Source organism: Narcine bancroftii, chromosome 1 (genome assembly GCF_036971445.1).
Source record: "Narcine bancroftii isolate sNarBan1 chromosome 1, sNarBan1.hap1, whole genome shotgun sequence".
NCBI lineage: Eukaryota > Metazoa > Chordata > Chondrichthyes > Torpediniformes > Narcinidae > Narcine > Narcine bancroftii.
In genome coordinates this window covers 302,408,358-302,429,391 of record NC_091469.1, presented here as the reverse complement: position 1 = coordinate 302,429,391, position 21,034 = coordinate 302,408,358, and positions in this window count along the sequence as shown.

Below are 21,034 nucleotides of genomic sequence, written 5' to 3'. Positions count from 1 at the left end.
TAAAAGAAATCTGATAATTTTGTAGGCCCAAATCAATTAATGATTTCATATTCCCTAATAAAAATATACCAGGATCTAATGCAAGACAAATATTATATAAAATATTAAATATAGATTGAATACCCTTCCAAAACTGTTGCAATCCATCACAAAACCAAACAGTATGCAAAAAAGTATTAGCCGTCTGGTCACAATGAAAACAGCAATCTGACTTACTAAGACCAAACTTTTTTAGTTTCTCCGGTGTTAAATATAACTGATGTATAAAATTGTAATTAATCATCGCTAATCTAGCATTAACCAATTTCCTAATACTATTCTGACAAATTTCCATCCAAGCTTCTTCAGCTATTATAAAACCTAAATCTTTTTCCCATTTCAACTTATCCTTATCCCAATCTTTTTTACTATCAATTTCTTGTAAAATAGAATACAAATCAGATATATATCCCTTTTGTGGTATTGAAAGTACATATTCCTCAAAATTAGAATCAGGCAATAAAATCATATGTCGACCACATATCTGTTTTACAAAAGATCTTAATTGATAATATACAAATACAGAGTTTCCACTAATACCGAATTTCCTTTGTAATTCATCAAAAGAACAAAAACATCCCTCAGAAAAACAATCGGATAAATTTTTTATTCCCTTCCTTTCCCACTGTTTCAAAGTAATATTGGAGACTGTAAAAGGAACAAGCTGATTGTTATATAATGGCAATCATCCAGACCATTTATTTTTGAGCCCCAATTTATTAAGTTTACTTGTCCATAAGTTTAATAAATGCTTCAATATTGGGACATCATAAGTTCATAATAAATTTTTATTCCATCGAAACAAAAACACATGAGAAATTTTTTTCTGAAATAACCGTCATTTCTATCTTTGCCCAACTGGGAGGATCATCCATATTCATTAATTCACTAAGAAATTTAATTTGAGCTGCTTCATAATAATGTTGAAAATTCGGTAATCTTAAACCTCCAAATTGAAAATCCCACATCAGCTTTCTCATCGCAACACTTGGAAATTTTCCCTTCCATAAAAAGTCTCTAATTGCTTTATATAAATCCTTAAAAAAACTTTTATTTAAAAAACAAGGAATTGATTGAAACAAATATTGTATTCGGGGAAAAATATTCATTTTTATAGTATTAATCCTCCCTAATAGACCCAAAGGCAAATCCTTCCACTTAATCAAATCTAATTAAATCCTTTTTATTAAAGGAAGATAATTAATTGAATATAAATCTTGAAATTCCGTATTAACATTAATTCCTAAATATTTAATTTGTGTGGTCCACTTCAAATTTGTAATACTTTTATACATTGAATAATCATTTTTACAAATTGTTAAAATTTCACTTTTGGTCCAATTTACTTTATAACCAGATAATTGACCATAAATTTCTAAACATTCTTGAATTGCTGGTAAAGAAATACCCGGATCCACCAAATATAATAAAACATCATCAGCAAATAGATTAATCTTATATTCCTCATTCAAAACTCTCATGTCTTTAACATTTTCATTTTGACGTATTAATTGTGCCAAAGGCTCAATAACTATAGCAAATAAAGCAGGTGACAATGGGCCTCCTTGTCTAGTAGACCTTGTTAAATTAAAAGAATCTTAAATCTGCCCATTGACAGCAATTCTGGCCTTCGGACTATTATATAAAGCCTTTATCAATCCAATAAATGAAGAACCAAAACAAAATTTCTCAAGTACTTTAAACAAAAACTTCCATTCCACTCTATCAAAAGCCTTTTCTGCATCCAACGAAACCACTATTGGAAAATTCATCTGAGACTTAGATTTATTTATCAAAGTTATTAAACGCAAAATATTATCTGATGCATATCTATTTTTTATAAATCCAATTTGATCACTATGTATTATTTTAGGCAAATATTGAGCTAATCGATTAGCCATAGCTTTTGCTACAATTTTATAATCTACATTTAACAGCGATATTGGTCTATAAGAAGAAACCTGTAAAGAAACTTTATCTTTTTTTGGTATAACTGTAATTATTGCATTGGAACAAGACTCGGGTAATCGAAAAGCATCATAAATTTGTTGTAGAACATCCTTATATATAGGAAATATATCAGCATAAAAAGTTTTATAAAACTCTATAGAAAATCCATCTTCACCAGGTGCCTTTCCATTTGGCATATCTCTTATCGCCGTTTCTATTTCCTTTTCTGTAAAGCATTTATCTAACTCCTGTCTATCTTCTTGATTCAATTGTGGCAATTTAATATTTTTCAAAAAATAATCTATAGCATCCTCAGTTACATCTTTACATTCCGAAGTATATAATTTTTTATAAAAATTACAAAATTCCTCATTAATTTCCTTTTGACTAAAAGTAATACCCAATTTCTTTCTAATTACTGGTATAATTCTAGATAATTGTTCCTTTTTAACTGCCATGACAAAACTTTATGAGCTTCCTCACCCCATTCATAAAATTTATGTTTAGTTCGATTCATTAAACATTCAAACCGATAAGTTTGTAATTCATTATATTTAAATTTTAAATTAGTTAACTGATTCTTTTGCGTTTCAGAAGCATTTTTTTTATTCTTTTTCAGTAACAGTTATCTTTTTCTCTAAATCTTCAATCTCTTTAATTGTCTCTTTCTTTACTTTGGAAGCATAACTAATAATTTGACCTCATAAAAAAGCTTTCATTGCATCCCATAAACAAAATGACTAGAAACAGAATTACTATTATTACTAATAAAAACCTCAATTTGTTGTTTTAAATAACTAATAAATTCCGGTTTTTGCAGTGACATAGTATTGAATCTCCATCTTGGAGCTCTCGGAACATCCTGTAAACTCTGATATTCTAATAATAATAATGAATGATCCGAAACCAATCTTGCCTTATAATCCACAGATGTAACCCTATCCTGCAAATGTGTTGAAATTAAAAAATAATAAATTCTAGAAAAAGAATTATGTCATGACGAATAAAAAGAAAAATCTTTCTCTGTAGGATTAAATCTTTGACAAATATCAACTAAATTCAAATCTGACATCATATTAGTTACTTGAACTGCCATCTTCGATTTCTTAATTACTCTTGGATACTTGTCCAATAAAGGCTCCAATACCACATTCAAATCTCCCCCAATCATCACATTAGAATTTGATTGTCCAAGTAATAAAGACATATCCACAACAAAAGCTGTATCCTCAACATTTGGAGCATAAAACCCAGATTTTTCTATCGGGAAATGTAGAAGGAACAAAACCTAAGTTGAAACCATCAATATACCAAATGAAATTTGTTAAAATACCATTAGCAGTGGCAAGGAAGTGTATTGCAGTGATCTGGAAATAGATTCACACTTGGGCATGGGAAGATGGAATGAAGAAATTCAAAGTTATATTCCCTTGGAGAAAATTACATACAATTTGAGAAGCAAATATAGTTTGTTTTTTTTATTGCAAATTTGGAGCCTGTATTTGCAAATTTTAGGTATAAATATGTAATTGTATTCTTCCAGCCTCTCGAGACCTGTGTTAATCTTCTTCCTGAAATTGATCATATAAACCTTGCTGGAGTCCTGTGTGTTGGAAAGTGATCCTCTGGGCAATCCATGAAGCTATTTTTCTTTTTCCTTTTCCTTATATTAGTGTATACCCTTTTTATAGATAAAATTCTTGGGGGCAGGGTTTAGGGAGGGATGGTATGTAAGGGAAGGGGAGGGGTTATAACCATCATGTAATGATTGAAAAACTCTTAAATTTAATACTTATTGTTTTATACTAATTGTTTATTAAATACATGTATGGGAAAATTTAAAATAAAATATTCTACAATGGTGGGGAAGGTTTTGCCTGTGATGTCCTGGGTCGTGCCCTCTATCCTTTGGAGGGCTTTACACTCAGGAGTATTGGTGCTCCTATACCAGACTGTGATGCAGCCGGTCAGCACACTTTCCACCACACATCTGTAGAAATTTGCCAGGGTTTCTGGTATCATACCAAATCTCTGCAAACTCCTGAGGAAGTAGAGGTGCTAACGTGCTTTCTTCACGATGCCATTGGTGTGTTGGGTCCAGGAGAGATCCTTTGAGATAGTGAGTACCAAGAACTTAAATTTGCTCACCCTCTCCACCTCTGATCCCTCATTGATCACTTGATTGTACACCTCTGGCTTTCCTTTCATGAAGTCAGCAATCAGCTCCTTAGTTTTGGTGACATTGAGTGAAAGGTTGGTGTTGGTGCACTATTCAGCCAAGTTATCAATCTCCTACTTGTATATTGACTCATCCCCTTCCTTTATACAACCCTCTACCATGGTATTGTCGGCAAATTTGATCATGTGGATAAAACGTTTTGTTTGACATGCAAACATTTCATGTAATACAATGCATCCCTCCAAGATCAGCGCAATGCAGTCTATGCTCGATTTGAGCAGGAAGCCACACTGTTTCAACCTCAAGTGCACCTGCACCCATGGTCACTGCTGCCCATGTCAGATTAGCCATTTAGAGAGTGAAACTGTGGAAGGTAACTAGCACAGACAGAGTCCTTGGACACATCCTCCGTGCCAGTGCAGAATAGCTGACAGGAGCATTCACAGCCAGTGCAGAATAGCTGACAGGAGCATTCACAGCCAGCATCCACAGTGCCCTCCCAATGCAAGAAGGCCTCTATCACAGAGAAGAATGCAGTGATGGGTTAAGATTACTATCAACCAGTGGTTCTGACATCCACCATCACGAAGTGCTTTGAACAACCCCATCCTATCAGCCACTCTTGATATACTGGTGCTCTCGAATCTTGGGCTCACCTGAAAGGTCTTTGTGATACTTAAAGGTAGAATCTATACATCTCAGCAAAAAGATCGATATTAATTCATGCATGCCTAATGCATTTATTGAATACATTTTTACTGAATTTATTTTGGATAACGTACTATTATTTTTCACAGATAACTGGCTGATAATAATCAAGTAAATAATATTTACTAAGATCGATATATCAGTGGCTAAATTCAATCATCCCCGAAAATAGGTGCGGTGATCACAATGTACAATTCTTTTGTACAGGTTGATTGCAGGAGGCACAGCATTTGCACACTGCTTTCTCATTGCCACCACACTTTCAGCAGGGGATAGGCAGGGGTTCGATGTCAGGGGGATTGGGTACAAAGTTCATCTATAGTGCTTGAAGCTGCCTAGCACCTCCTAAATGCAAGAAACTGTGACTACAGCTGACTAAGTGCTGAGTATTATAATGCAAACAAAGCTAAGTGAGGAAAAGAAATGAAATATAAGAAAATATGTACGTGAGAAATAGGATCAGGAGGAGGCCATTCAGCCCTTCAATCCTGCTCTAGCATTCAATAAGATCATGGCTCATCTGATGATAGGCTCAACTCCAACTACCTGCCATTTCCCTTTATCCCTACATTCCCTTATTATGCAAAACTGTTTCTGTTTTTTTTTCCACTTTATATAATTATAAAAGCTTTTTACAATCATAATAATGTATAGCAACTTTGGAGGGAGTTTACAGATATTTGCAAGGGAGAGGAAAGATAAGGAACAGGTCCTTTATAAAATGGGATCAGTATATCTTTTAAATGGTCATCTAACTATTCCATGGAGTGTTAAAGCTGAAGCTGAGAATCTACCCAGAACAATTACCTTTAGTCAAATGTTTTTTCAATCACTATTTGTGCATTGGTGATGACATTTCTGGGCTTTCAACATGAGGTGGAGGAGAGAGCTGGCATATGAACAAAACTGCTGGAAGAAGGAGGTTTGAGGGAGGGATGGAAGTAAACAATTTCTCCCAACAGGAGGGACAACTGATAGTGTGTGACTTGAATAGAAAGATGTAGAGCATCAAGAGTTGGGATTCCCAACCACTGCATGAAAGTTTTCCTATCACACCTGAAAAATTAATAACCCAACAAAGAATTTCACAGGTGATAAATTCATGTTTCAAATGAAGAAGATGGAATGCCAAATTATATGCTGTCAGCATAAACATGAATCGAAGATCTTGGAACTAGATTCCTTTTCTCTGCTGAGCTAAGTGATCTCAGGAAGGAGAGTAAAAGTTTGAATAAATACATTAGGTGTGTGTGTGTGTGTGTGTGTGTGTGTGTGTGTGTGTGTGTGTGTGTGTGTGTGTGTGTGTGTGTGTGTGTGTGTGTGTGTGTGTGTGTGTGTGTGTGTAACGCTATGAGTTGGTGGAGTGAGGTTTCGATCATTGCATGATCATAGTTTCTGTAATAATTAGGAAATAGATCAAATGATTTGCACCTAGCAATCTCACACAACCTCCTTCCATAAACAGGAATTAATAACTATATAATCTACTCTTAAGGTTTTAATTAAAAGATGAATATTGAGGAATCAATTTGTTTACATTTCAGTATTTGTTTACATGTATATCTATCTTCTTGAGTACAATTTTATTTGCTACCATTATGTGGTAATTCTGCCTTGCCCACTGGAAAAAAAATCTCAGGGTTTTATGTGATGTCATGTATGTACTCTTTCAATAAATCTGAACTTCAAACTTTGAATATTGTCATGGTCTGATGTTTTGTGAAAGAGTGGTATGGGAAGTTATTTATCCTCTTTGGAAAATTGGCCTCATCAACACAACAGAAACTATGCAAAATCCCCCTATATTTGCACTGAAGAGTCAGCCCAGATTGTCTGTGCACATCCTCAGTTAGACATAGTGTTACAGAGTTCTGTGTTGTGTATTGGCCTATGTGTTGTGTGGATTTATGTTAAAAAGTGACAGTTTGCCTTAGAGAGCCAAGGTGAAGGTGGACTGCTGAGAGAATAGGAGACGGACTGAGCATGTGCAGAAAATGAAAAATAATTTCTGGATAAACCACCACTGGGTAGTGCTGTGGAGTGGAAGAAGACCCAAAGCATGAGTCATGGTCTGGAGGACAGTTTAGAATGTTGGGATTTCAAAAAGGGATGAACATTCCGAAGCCAATCAGAAGGATCCGGACCAAGCCAGTGGTTCCTCCCTCTGCAAGCAACACAAGACAACTTTGAATTTTGTGCTCTCACTCTCTCTATCAAAGATCTTTTGGTTTCAGTTTACCAAACAAACTGAATTATGTTTATGATCTTTGCTTCGGTTGAGATCGAAGTTTTGTGAATCTTGTGTGTGTTGTGTCTAAGTTTTTCTGTGGGCTGGTTGGAAATATAACTTAGACTTTAATTACATATGTTATATTTAGGATGGGGAATTTATTAGTTTTGCACTGTTATAGAGAATTGTTATAAAAGGGGGGATTTTGAATTAGAGTTTGAAGGTAATTGTTCATCTTTACCACGTGTGATATGCCTTCTTTGTGGTTGCTGGTTTGATCTTGTAACAATAGTGAAAGTTGAGACCCCATACTAACTTTTCAGAAATTGCAACCATGAATGACAGCAAAAGAAGCAGTTCAAAGTTCATTTACTAAGTGATTAAGAGCAAGCCTGAAGATCTAATATTAGTGTTTAAGCACATGAGAGTGAAAAACGGGGGCAAAGTCAAGGAAACACAATCAAAACTCCATCAAGTCTTGTCGAATGATACGATTTTAAAATATTTTAACTTCAATTTTATTTCAAAATATGAACTTCAGTTTTGAGGTATCTTTTATTTCAAAGCAAAAAAAAATCTCAATGATAAAACTAGTCATAACATTTAAACAAAATCATGAAAGATTAGGTGGTACATTGTCCCAGCTAAATAGAATTGAAACATAATCACACAACCACCTTGTCAAGTGACAAATTGACGAAATATTGTGCACAATGAATTTGTTCTAAATTGGTTCTATTCTATTAAGCTGTATTCTGTCATCAGTCTGTTCTGTGCAGACTAAGTGAACATTGGTTCATTAGGTGCACTTATTTATCAATTTGAATTGCTGAAGAGCTTTTCATGTGATTGACAGGATAATCTTTATCATCAATAGAAACTTCAGCTTTCTCTTGAAACCAGAACAAAACAATTGTAGATTTGAATGAAGACTCAATTGAAGATCTGAATGAAGACTCAAGCAGCTATGTTATTGTTAACAGCCACCTGATGGTGGTGCAATTATAATGCACTTATCACATGTAAGATAATTGATCGTAATTCTATTTGTTTCACTTCTCCTGTCCTTGACAACATACAACTTGGTTCAATGACCATGACAACAAATTCTGGATTCATTTGATAAAATTTCCTAAAATAGAAACAAAAAATATTTTAAAGAAATTCTCAGATAATAGTCAAATTGAGGTAATGTTTCCTCTTTCCTTGAAGAAAACTGCAAATAAACTGAATGAAGTTTCTATTTGCCAAATGACCATAATCTGTGAAATGGATGATGAGTTAATAGAACCGGTCTGTTTGAAATACTGTACTTTATTGCCCATTTTTGTTCACCGATCGTTGAGATTACCAGGAGTTCCCAGCAAGGAATTTCTAGGTTTAGGACACTCAAGAATGGACTGAATACAATTCTTTGTTGTAAAGAAGTATCTCTGGACTCCTCCCCACCACTTTTAATGAAGGAATTATATATTTGTGGTGCGCTGATTAGACCGAATCAGACACACACAAGGTAAAGATTGAACAACAGGCTTTAATCCACAAAGACCTCCACAGAGCCAGGCTAGCTCTGGCTGCAGCAACTCTGAGTGAGGCCTCAGGAGGCCGGTGCAGGATTGATTGACACCCGACGAGGTGGGGCTTGATCCATTCAGGCCGACTGATTGACTGCCGGCCAGGAGTTGTCCTATCCCCTTACACTCCTGCAGGTACAGAGGTTGCCCCCTGCAGTAGGCCGGTGGTGTACCACCACATTCACCCCCTTCTTTAAAATTGTCCCGGGGGGAGCAGTGACAAGGAATCGCACCCACTATGTACACACAATATTTACAGGTTGAGATGATTCAGCGGCCGCTGGGGTCTCTGTGATCGTCGTAGGACTGGCTCCTGGTCACTAGTCAGAGGGGAAGAGCGGGGGCTGGCGGCAGGGTTGTGAGTGGCAGGTGTGGTGCCACGCGGAGGGGTGGCCAGGGGGGGCAGGGTCGACGTATGCGGGTTGTATTGGATGGGTGGGGGGGGGCGGGTTCATCTCCTAAGGCTGAAGTGGGCCCCTGGTGGTCAAGGAGGCCCTGTGTGCCCCCTAGCTGCCTGGGGATGGGGATGTATGCCCGGTCAGCGTCATCCTGGGTTGGAGGGTGGTGTAGTGTGGTGGGTGCTCCTGCTGGTGCCAGGTCCCTGGTTGAGACGGTGTCCTCCCTGCCACTGCCGAACCTAACATAAGCGTAGTTATGGTTTGCATGAAGGAGGAAAACCTGCTCCACCAGGGCTTCGGCCTTGTGTGTCCGTAGATGCTTACTCAGAAGCAAAGGTCCTGGGGATGTGAGCCATGCTGGGAGTGACATTCCAGTCATCGACTTCCTGGGGAGTGAGAACAGATGTTTGTGAGGGGTCTTGTTGGTAGCCATGCACAGCAGTGACCGAATGGCATGGAGAGCCTCGGGCAGGGCGTCCTGCCAGAATTCAACGGCCCACTCTTTTGACCTGAGAGCCAGGAGAACTTCCTTCCAGACCACCCTATTCTTGTGTTCCACTTGCCCGTTGCCTCTTGTTGTGCGACTGGTTGTGATACTCCTCGTCGTCAGGTACTGGCTCAGCTCGTCAATCTTGAAACTAGATCCCCGGTCGCTGTGGATGAAGCCGGGGTAGCCAAACATGGTGAAATTCTGCCCCAAAGCCCTGATGACGGTGGCCATGGAGGTGTCCAGACAAGGGATGGTGAAAGGGAAGCGTAAGTACTCATCCACTACCATGAGGAAGTAGACGTTTCAGTTCATGGAAGGCAGGAGCCCTTTGAAGTTCACGCCGAGATGCTCAAAAGGCGGAGTAGCTGGGGGGGTGGAGGGGGGGGGGGAGGGCGGAAGAAACGGGGTTTACACTCCGCATAGACCCGACAGGCCTTGGTCATGTCCCTGACGTCCCTGACGGTGTATGGCAGATTTCGGGACATAACAAAAAGGTACAACCAGATGACACCCGGATGGCAGAGGGACTCATGCAATACCTGCAACTTGTCGTCATGCATAGATGCGCAGGTGCGAGAGAGGGCATCAGGGGAGTCGTTAAACTTCCCGGGGCGGTACTGGATGTCGTAGCTGTAGGTTGCCTGCTTGACTCTCCAGCACAGGATCCTGTCATTCTTTATCTTGCTCTTGTGGGTAGTGTTAAACATTAACACCACGGCCCACTGGTCCGTGAAGAGCGTGAATCTCCTGCCGGCCAGGTAGTGGTGCCCATGGCGGACCGCTTCCATAATCACCTCCTTCTCAATGGCAGAGTGCCCTAGCTTGGAGCCGTGGAGGGTCCTGGAGAAGAAAGCAATGGGGCGCCCCTCCCCCCTTAGTTGAGAGTAGCAGTGAGCGTCACCTCGGAGGCATTGCTCTCCACCTGGAAGGGGGAGTCCTCATCTACAGCCTGTATCGTGGCATCTGCGATGTCTTTCCTGATGCAGGTGAAGGCTGCCTGCACCTCAGGTGGGAGGGGAAAAGTCGTGCCTTGGGCCAATAGGCGGACCTTGTCCGAAAAGTGAGGGACCCACTGTGAGTAATAAGAGAACAGGCCCAGGCACCTGCGGAGGGCCTTTAGCATGGGGGGGAGGGGTAACTCCATTAATGGGCGCATTCTTTCCGGATCTGGGCCGACGACTCCATGGGCCACGATGTACCCCAGGATGGCGAGGCAGGTGGTGCTGAACACACACTTCTCTTTGTTGTAAGTGAGGTTCAGCTCTGTGGCCATCTGGAGGAATTTTTCCAGGTTAGCATCATGGTCCTCCTGGTCATGGCCGCTGGTCATCTCCTGCTGGAAGATGGAGACCCCATTCGTGATCCCAAAAGGAACCCGGTGGAACTGGTACAGGTGCCCATCCACCTCAAAGGCAGTGTAGGGCTTATCTTTCGGGTGGATAGGGATTTGGTGATACGCCGACTTCAGGTCAATCGTGGAGAAAACCCGGTAGTGGGCAATCTCATTGACCATGTTGGCAATCCTCGGCAGAGAGTAGGCATCCAGCTGGGTGTACCGATTAATGGTCTGGCTGTAATCCACAACCATTCTCAGCTTACTTCCCCCTTTGACCACCAGGACTTGGGCTCTTCAAGGGCTCTTACTGGGCTCTATAACGCCTTCTGCCAGGAGTCACCGCACCTCCGCCTTGATTATGTCCCTGTCTGCAGCGCAATAGCGCCTACTTCTGGCGGCGATCGGCTTGCAGCCTAGTGCAAGATGTGGAAAGAGCGCCAGTGGGGTGATGCGCAGTGTGGAGAGGCCGCAGGTTGGCCGGGGTTGGTAGGTTGGTGTGTTGTGCAATGTGAGTGGAGGTTGGGGGCCCCCGAAGGCAAGGGTGACACTCTCCAGGTGGCACTGGAAATCCAGGCCCAGGAGGAATGGTGTGCAGAGTTTGGGCATGACCAGGTTCCTGAATCCTGTGTAAATCTCCCCTCCCACCGTTATATCGATCGAGCAGCACCCGAGGGTACCAACAATCTTATCCTTGGGTGGCGAGGGCGATTGAGCAGGTGGTGGAGTGGACCTTTAACCTTAGAGAGTGGGCCATGCTCAGGTGAATGAAGCTTTCGGTGCTGCCACTGTCCAACAGGCACTTTGTTACCAGCCCGTTGACTCATACGTCCATCATCGAGCACCCGAGATCGTGGGGAATGTCCCTGGTCAGCGTGGTGGCGGCCAGGACCATCTTGGAGTCAGAGTTGTCGCTATCCGGAGGAATGGGGAGCATCTGTAAGGCGGCCTCATCATCGCCTGTGTTGACCACGTTGCCGTCGGTCACTGGGTGATGCATGCGGCAGCTAATGGCACCTGGAGGCATGGGGAGCATCAGTAGGGTGGCCTGGTCATTGCCCGTGTTGACCACATCATTCTCAGTGTCATTGTGGACCCTCCGTGTCAGGCACTACCTGGCCCAAGACGGCGGCGGCATGTGGGGAGCCACTGTGTGGCTGGCCTCCTTTCCCAGCTGTGTCTGGTGCACCGGGGGGAAATGACGACATAACGTCAGCCAGAAGAGACGTCACGCCGTGAGTCTGAAGTGATGTCACTGTAGTTCGCAGTGAGGGCGAGGGCTGGTGCAGATGCTCGGGGCACACGCTGGTGGGGCCGGATGTTGCGCAGTCCAAGTCGGGGAAGGCAGAAATCATCTTGGGGGAGGTAGGGAGGTCATAGAGTGCTGCTGAGCTTCCGGCAGGATTAGAGAGGCACACTTTTGCAAAGTGGCCTTTCTTGCTGCATTGGGAACAATACTGGTTCCGAGCTGGGCAGTTTTGGTGCGATCGTCGATCTGACCCACACCAGGATCCACAGTACTTACAGGGGTGCCGGGCACCTGCCACAGCAAAGTTCTCCTCCCCAGCTCTGCCTGGGGCTGCAGCTGCAGTATGAGAGGGCCATGAAGGAGCCTGGAGGAACCCAGAATCGAAGGCTTCGTCATGCAGTGTTGCTGCTTCCAGGGTTTGGACCACTTCCACAGTTCTGGTTAGGGCATAGATGTTGTCTTCCAGCAGCTTCTGCCGGATGGCCCTCGAGCATAGCCCTCGGATGAAGGCGTCCCTGATCAGCCTCTCGACCTCCTCTAAACCTGTCCCGGGTTCAGCCAGACACAGTCGGGCCAACTCTCGCAAGTGTCCCAGGTAAGTCTCAGCCGTTTTCCCGGGTTGCTGGGCTCGGGTGTTGAGGAGGTACCTTGCACAGATCACATTCATGGAGGGGCTTGTACAAGTTCTCGAGAGTGTCCATTGCGCTCTTGTACATGGAGCAGCCTTTGGTTACCTGGAAGGCGTGGGGACCCAGCTTTGACCGGAGTAGGACCAACCTCTTCCGATCAGAGTCCAGGATGTCACCCTCGTGTGCCTTGAAGATTGCCTCGATCGCGTACTGCCAGATCTCGAAGCGTGTCTGGGCTTTCGGGTGGCGTGGGAGCCTCAAGGCTCCCTGTGCTCAGGAGTTTTTTCATGGCAGCCGTGGGAAAATGTTGTGGATTAAATTGTTTCAGAATCAGACGCATACAAAAGGTAAAGACTGAACAACAGGCTTTAATCCACAAAGACCTCCACAGAGCACGCTGTCTGTGGCTGCAGCAACTCAGTGTGAGGCCTCAGGAGGCCGGCGCAGGCTTATATCCCAGAGGGTGATTGACACCCGACCAGGTGGGTCTTGATTCATTCAAGTCAACTGATTGGCAGCCGGCTTGGTGTTGTCCTGTCCGCTTACACTCCTGCAGGTACAAAGGTTGCCCCCTGCAGTAGGCCGGTGGTGTGCCATGTCAGACTCTGGCTTTACCTTACTCTTAATTTAGTCTATGTGTGGTCTGAGTCCAGCGTGTTCTTTGAATGAAGTGATAGGAGAAGGTATTCGGTTCAACAGTCAATTTATTACACAGCACAAGAATAAAACTTAACAGAGCTCTGGGTCAATCGTTAGTTCATAGGTCACCTGCACAGTGAGCTACTCCCCAAGACTGACCCCTATTGTCCAGTTGGCTCAGTTTATATAGATCAACCTTATCATACAGAACAAAAGTTGGCTTTCTTTGCTAGATTTCATTATCATACAGAACAAAAGTTGTCTTCCTTTGCTAGATCTTTTCGCATAAGGGTTATCACAAGTCATCTCCTGTTTTGCAGATATCTGGGGTGTAGCACTCCCATCTTAATCCTCCAAGCCAGACTATCCTGTTGATTGGATCAGAACTTAATTCATCCCCAGATATTTCTAATCACCATTCTGTCCCTGTCTGGCCAATTTCTGCTGTTCTCTTTAACACCTCCTCATGCCTTAATCTTCCTCCTAGGCTGGTTTTCCATTCCCTTTGTTTCTTGCAGGCCATTCTTTGTTCTGGTCTGGCCTGTGTCTCCTGTGCTACTCACCACCTCCTTCAGTTTGAGCATTCCTCCTAAATCGTTTTATGCATTTCCTCTCCCTGTATTTGGGAGCAGACCATTTTGCTCAGCCAACTTTGCTCCATGCTGTGATTGCCACTTAATCACATTACTCTTTTCCCTGACTCATGCAGTACATATAAACTATTAATTAATCATTTCTTCCATAATGTTTTAACCCCTAGATTCCAACAGCCACCACAATATTCTGACTGTAAAACTGTGACAACTTGCTGGATGGTTCAAGAGACAGAGGATACTCTTTCTTGCACATGACAAGAGATCCCTTATGATGGAGATGGAGAGGAGGAAGGGTGAGCTAAATTGTAGGGAAACACCACAATGAGGGAAAAACTCAACAGGTCTCATAGTGTTAACAGGAGGTAAAGATACCTAACCAATGTTTCAGGCCTGAACCCTTCTTCATGAGCAAAATGCAGGCAGGTGCCAGAATAAAACTCCAGGGGGAGAAGGGCAGGGGAGGGGAGAACAGGCCAAGAGACAAAAGATAGTGGATATGGTTAGGAGAACATGGGAGGAAAGGTGAGAATTGATCAGGGGTGGGTGTCGCTGTGTGAATGCAGAGCTGGAGGAAGAGAGACAGAGGGAAATGGAAAGAGAGAGTTAGAGGAAAGGAGAAATAGGGATGGGGGAGCTGAGAGGCAGGGGAAGGGGACAAGAGTGTAAAGTGAATGAATTTATATCTTTTCTCCCTATCCCTCATATTCCGACTGGAAATTGGAGGAACAACACTTCATGTTCCCATTGGGGCATTAACATCAACTTCCCTGGTTTCCATTTGCCCCTTCCCCTGCCTCTCACCTCCCCCATCCCTATTTCTCCCTTCCTCTCTCTCTCTCTTTCCATTTCCCTCTGTCTCTCTTCCTCCAGCTCTGCATTCACACAGCCACACCCACCCCTGATCAATTCTCACCTTTCCTCCCATGTCAGGAACACATTAGTAAAGTGTGTGCTCCCTGTCTGTGCTTTTCAAGTTCAGAGACATAAAGTTGAGGGTCCCACTGAGATAATGAATGGACAATGAAAATGGAAATTTTCACAGATCAAAAACATTGGCCAATATCATAAAGTCACTGTATTTCCATAGAGGAATACACCTCTTTTTCATAGAACGCTGTAACCAAAAAAAATTGTTCCAAAGGTCAGCAATTAAATAAGAGCTTATTTAGTCCCTCATGGAATTTTCTGTTTTACATTTTACAGTGAAGGTTGTCTGACAGCATTTGGAGAGGTTCAATGCTGAGGGGAGAAATTTTATTTGAATAACATTGAAAAGACATCAATAATTTAACTACAAAGTTTAAAAAAAATGCTTTCTGATTTTTTTTGGCATGGTTAAAATAATTTTGATGCAATTCAGTAAACTATATCTCTGAAGGGAACTCACATATTCAAGACAGCTACATTCATAAGATGCAAAAGGACATAATTCATTGGACTGGGGAAAGGAAGGGCCCATCAACTTTGCATTTCCCAAAATGCTGTGAACATTGCAACACCTTCCCAAAATAAAGGTTCTTAAAATTATTCATTGCAAAGAAAAAGTAATGTTGGCAATGATTCTAAAAGAAAGAGGACAGTTTGAAGAGCCCATAAATCTCAGACATGTCGTCTGCATTCAAAATCCTGCATGATTGGATAAAAACACATAATGTAATGATACAAGAATTGCAGATGAAAAGAAATTCTATGATCTGATTAATTAATTAAATATGCTGCCTAAAGTCAGCCCTGAGATGGCTCCATGTTCATTATGAGCTAATTGTCTTAATTATTTTCTCCTGTACCAAAATTAACTTCTATGAATGCAATATTTCATTATGTGAGATCAATATTTCAGACCCTGTTATTCATGGAATGGTCATTTTTATCAAATGATGAAAACTCCATGTCTTCTATTTCATATGCATTAGATTTGTGGGTTTTATTAGCCTTGCTTCTCTTGCATATCCTCTCAACATTAAAGATGAATCAAATTGTATGCACATCAATGTTTAAAATAGTTGAAATATTTTATTTTATTTTTTTAAAAGCAGGACTGCTGGGCTTCAATTATAAAAAGAGGTTGAAAGGGCTGGCACTTTTATCCCTGGAGCATAAGAGACTTTGGCGATCTTATAAAATCACGAAGGGCAAAGATAAGATAAATAAATAGCCATAGTCTCTTTGCCAGGGTAGGGGAGTCTAAAATTAGAGGGCATAGATTTAAGATGAGAGAAAAAAGATATAAATGGAACCTGAGGGTTCACACAAAGGCTCATGGATTTACAGAGCAATTCCAAAATGCAGAAATACTGGAGGAACTTAGCCAGTCTCACAGTGTCCAGATATATAACTGAGGCACCTTGAGGAAGGGCTGAGGCCCGAAACGTCAATAATACCTCCTATAGACGCTGCGAGACCAGTTGAGTTCCTCCAGCATTTCTGTGTTTTGACTATATTCACAGAATTTGCAGACTGTCGTGTTTTACTCATAGAGCAAGTTGCCAGAGGAAGATGTAGAGGTGAGTTCAAAAGTAGCCTCTAAAGTCGCTTACTCCAGGACAAGGATAGGAAAAGTTTTCGAGGGATGTGGTCTGCAGGCAGCTGTGGTGGACAAGATGGGCTAAGGGCTTTGTCCTGTGCTGTAAATCTCCATGACTCTATGCCTCTAAGCAGCCTCTTGATTTGCTTTGACTATCTCCTTTTTACCCTTGGGGATATATTTCATCAGAAACCATGAATTTTACCAAAATTAGAGTGGAACATTTCAAAAAGTTTTAATAACAAGTACAGGTGCACAATGTGGATCCATCTATAGGAAGATCAAATAGAATTTAGAAAACAAACTCTTGAAGTCTTGAATGAAGTTCCATAACACAGAATATGTTAATGTGTATTTTAGATCCATCATGATGGTTGTTAGTGAAATAACACAGTCTGAGGCCATGGTCACCTGCTGATACTGCCCACTTGGAGACAATCTCAGATTCCCCTTACCATTTAAGAGGATTATTCCAGGTATTCAAAGAAGCCTGGTTAACTTGGTACTTCTACTACTGGACATACATTTCGTTCAACCATAGTTGTCAATTCAGTAATTGTGAAGCTATAAAGATGGTTGTTATTAAAACCTAACTTATAAATGAATCTCTTTGTAAAGAAAAATACATTTAAATGTAAACATTTAGAGGGTCTTTTGGCCCACAACCCAAGCCACCCAATTACACCCAATTGACCTACAACCCCAGTACGTTTTGAACGGTGGAGCACCCAGAGGAAACACATGCAGATGTGGAGAGAATTTTAAAACTCCTTATAGACAACATTGGATTCGAACCTGGGTCACTGGCCCTGCAACAGCATTGTGCTAGCCACTATGTTAATCATGCCACCTTATTAAGTTTAGACATGTAACACCAAATCCAAACCTATGCAGTTGATTCAAAATTGTTTTCAAAATTGTCCAAACAAACTACACATATATAATTAACACTTTGGACTCAGCCATTTTTAATCTTTCATAATATATTATTCTGGGCTGGGTCCATGGGTAAACCAATAAGAACACCAGTAAGAACAAGCTGGTTGGGTACACAACCAGTCCCAGAAAACCAGGACACATAGTATATGTACATGTTGGTAGTCCCGCAAAACCAGAACATGGAGTCCAAAAGGTTAAGAAAAGGAAAAAAAAATATTCTTGACAGAGTTGCCCATGCAGTGATAAAAATCAAAATAACATTATCTTTCAATGTTCTTAATGTACCATAATAATTAAATGACAGCTAGAGCCTTTATTTTCTGCATATACAATTTGTAATGTTTGGAGATTCAGAGAATATTTTATCATTGGTGTCAGTAATTCTCTTTGTAACATAAATGGTAATACAGGATCCACCTTTGCAGACTAGTGTGAGTTTTCCCACATATCATATTGGGTGGGCATCTCAACATGATGTGAGTTTCTGCATTTGTGCCCCTATTCCCATCAGACAATAGCCAGGAAGGATGCAATATTTTTATTGATACTGCTTTATAAACCCCTTAAATTAACAGAGATAATATATAATCAGATATAATTGTATACCAGGCACTTACTGAGAAGAAATATGATGATTGGACCAATTAGATGGAATTCAAGGGCAATGAAAATCTAATAAAATTAGATACAATATTAACATTGGAGGTTTCATTATAAATTTCATTTGGTCTTCTATTATTGTAGAAATCTGAAGGTGAATTCAAATTTCCTACGAGCAATTTTCGGCATCCAGTCATGGAGAATTCTTCACAAGTTAGTGAATTGTCAGAGTTTTATCTTTCAGTGGCATTTATGACAGTTCACCATTTTTTGAGACTCCACAGAATTTTAGATCTACCATTGGTTATCCTTAATATCCATGGTCCTGATTCAGATGCCTACCATCCACAGATGAGGAGAGTTTAGGTGTTGGTGCTTGCTGTGGCAACTAGCAACAGATCACAGCAACAAGCTGCTTTGAAGTGTCTAATTATGTTCTGCATTTGGAAACAAATACATCTACTGAACATAATTATAGCATTACTGGTTGTTTTATCAGTTTTGGTCTTTGAGACACACTGCATAATTTTGTGGTGTAAATTTTCTTAATAAATGATCTAACTGCATTTTAAAATATTCTTATAATTGACAGTGATATTATTAGTGCAGAAATTAGATAATTTTGAACAACGTTAAGGGAATTTACTTGCCATCACTAATAAAATACACAATAGTGGCATACTAATTTCAACACTGACTATTCTTAAACAGCATTTCCTTTCAATAAGTTTATGGGGATGCAAATAATTCTCATCTGACACACAAAGTCCAATCTTACTGCAAAGTTGTCATGAGCGCAACATTATTGAAGCACAAGCAACCTTGGTTTGAATCCACACTGTCTGTAAGGAGTTTGGACATTCTCCCTGCGGTTGCATGGGGTTTCCCCAGATGCTGCCGTTTCCTCCCAAATGTGTGTGTTGATTGGTAGGTTGATTAGTATATCTGGGAGGCATGAGCTCGAGGGACTGAAAGGCATATGACCGTGTTGTATGTCAAATTTAATTTAATTTTAATTTAAAGATCTTATGGCACAAATTGCTTCCAACTACATACACCTGGATTGGCTTTAGCCTGTGAACAAGAACTTGACTGCAGATTAATTTAAGGATGCAAGTAGAGTTTGGGAGTTCAGAACTTGGCACATTGGCAAATCTACCCCCCCCCCCTCAATTATGCTTTGCTGAGTCAGACCCCAACTAATTTTTCCCAAGTAATTGATTTTGCATGGAAATATGTTAATATCTTGTGTAATTTTCCCCAGTCCTGAAATAACATTGCACTCTTTGTTAGTGTACCTTTTCACAATGAATATAGGCTAAAATTGAAATAGCTTTTACTCTGGGATGTAATGCATATGCGAGGTGAAACAAGAAAAATTTGCTGACACTATGATTATAGTAAATACACAAAAGTGCTGGGGAAACTCAGCAGGTCCCATAATGTTCATAGGGAGGCAAAGATATTTCAGGCCTGATCCCTTCATCAAGGAATGAGCAAAAAGCAGGCAGGTGTCTGAATGGAAAGGTGGAAGGAGAAGTGAAAAAGGGGCAGGGGGAGGAGCGTAGGGAAACAGTCAACACCCCATGGGTGGGCATGAATTTGAAGGCATGGGAGAAAAGATTCATCAGGGGAAGGGGTAGCTCTGGGAATGCAGAGCAAGAGGAAGGGACAAAAGGATAGGGAAGGAGAAAGTGAGAGAGAGAGAGAGAGAGAGAGACAGACAGACAGACAGAGCAGGAACCTGGAGGAAAGGAGACAGAGGGATCGGGAGCATTCCTTAGAATATCCAATGACCTTGAGATCAACATGACATTATGCAATTTTTATTATTACAGAATTTTGCTATAAACATAAATTTTCTGTTTAATATTTTTAATATTGGAAATTCTATTATTTATGGTGTCAAATTTCTTAACAGTAAGTTAAGTAGTTGTTTTTTTGAAAATGAATAACAGAGCTATTAAAATTTAAGCTTTTAACAATGAACTACATGCCAATGTTCATTGTAGAATTTAGCTGCAAATCACATCAACACTGGCACTTAGTAATAATTTAAATGCAAACAGAATGGATATTTAAACACTGTTCCATTCCTCTTACTAATTCATAAACCCTGAAAACTCTTGAAAAGTCTGAGTCATATTGAAGTAATGTTCTAATATTATTCAAAATCTCTGAGAGATGCACCAATCCTAGAAAATGAAAATAAATTAAATCTGAGAACACTGAATTAATTAATATTTGGCTAAAATAATGCAACTTGGCCTGGACAATGACAGGTATAGTTCTTTGAAAACTCAAATGAAAATGTTCTTGGTATTGCATTAAAACAGACACACCACAAAGTCATTGTCATATTTTGAAATGCATTAAAATGAAAGATGAGCAGGTAAAAATTCTTATTACACACATTTGGCAAACATTTATTTTGATTGTGAATGTAAGAGCAGTTGTCAGGCAGATGACTGCCTGTGTAACACATTCAGTGTGTAGGTAAATAGTAAGTCAAGTTTCGACCTCAGCCAATCTTTTCCTCTCAGCATTGAGCATCTTGTACAATTTGCCACCAGCATTGGTAGGTTTCGTTCCACTTTCTTTGAAGGGACAATTCATGACTTTTCTTCAAGACACTGCAGGTCAGTAGTAGAAAATACCTGATATTGGGCGATTTGCTTTACCACCTCGGCTATGCAGGGGAGGGGGCACACGTCCAGTTGCGTAAACCTGTTAATAGTGTGACTATAGTTGATAAACATTCAGTGTTTTTAACTACCACTACCTGAGCTCTCCAAGGGCTGGTACTAGGTTTGATGATCCCCTTGGCCAAGAACCATCTCACCTCTGATTTGATAAAGGCCCTGTCCCCAGTGCTGTATCGCATGTTCTTAGTGGTGATGGGCTTAAGGTCGGGGCAAGGTTGGCGAATAGAGATGGGGGGAAATCTGGAGGGTCGA